The following is a 1,009-nucleotide window of genomic DNA, read 5'->3' as shown; positions in this document are numbered from 1 at the left end:
ATAATGTCTCGAAAACCTTAGATGCTCTTTTCCACATTCTGTTTTAGCTTGGATCATTTTTACTCACCTATCAAATTAATTTCTTTTTCCTCTGTTAACATTCAGCCCATTGAAGCAATTCTTCATCTTTGCGATAGTGTTTTTCACTTGATGCATTTCCATTTGGCTCTTTTTTTTTTTTTAGCTGCTAAGTAAATAAGTTTGATTGTCTTTATATGAAAAATCTTCACAGAAAATTGTGGTTTGATTTATTAACTCTCAGCAGCCCACTCCTGAGTAAGCTTGCCTTCTTCCGAGCTACCTGATCTTTCTTCAGGGCTAGAGACATTTTGGGACGGTTCCACCTCTTCTTTTTAACTTCTTTCTTAGGCTTCTTCTCATAGGCTGGATTCTCTAGTAAGGCAGCATGAGCTTTCTTATAAATCTCCTCTATCATGTCTGGAGCTACGTTGTCCTTTATGTATTGAGAGAATTGTTTCTTGTAAGTGTCTTCATCTTCTTCCATTAGGTAATGCTTATGAGCATAATCTACAGCATTCTGACCCATGATGTGTTCCCAATGTACTTCTGTGTTGAATTCCTTGCCATCTGAATCATAACCAGGGACTCATTTAGTACTCTGAGGGATAGACACGCCTCCGTCTGCAGCTCTCTTCAAGGCCTCCCAAAAACTTTATTTCCTACAGTAGTGCTGGCAAGCCCTGCATCCAGATTGGTTGCCATCAATGCTTCCTACATTGTATTCATCTTCAGTGACTTCCACTTGACCTTCATAGATCTTGTCCATGCCAAAGCTACTGAGAAGCCTGCGGGCCAGCAGCAGGCCAGTACAATATGCTGCAGCATAAATTGTCAGGTCAACTTTCACACCATACTTTGGCAGTTCATGAGCATAAGCTGCATGAACTAACATATCTCCTTCTATACGGGCATAAGCGATCTGACAAATGATTTTTCTGTTGGTTACATGAACTATCATCCTATATTTGGGTGTGTTGTATTTATTTTT

The 1,009-nt window shown here is 39.5% G+C and overlaps 1 pseudogene; it reads right to left on the bottom strand.

The window, feature by feature from the left end:
- Window positions 1-226: 226 nt before the first annotated feature.
- Window positions 227-1,003, bottom strand: LOC109386942 (60S ribosomal protein L5 pseudogene; annotated as a pseudogene).
- Between the last annotated feature and the right edge of the window lie 6 nt (window positions 1,004-1,009).

Source organism: Hipposideros armiger, unplaced genomic scaffold (genome assembly GCF_001890085.2).
Source record: "Hipposideros armiger isolate ML-2016 unplaced genomic scaffold, ASM189008v1 scaffold_142, whole genome shotgun sequence".
Taxonomy (NCBI): domain Eukaryota; kingdom Metazoa; phylum Chordata; class Mammalia; order Chiroptera; family Hipposideridae; genus Hipposideros; species Hipposideros armiger.
Note: the sequence above shows the minus strand (reverse complement) of the source record. Positions and strands in the feature narration are given on the sequence as shown.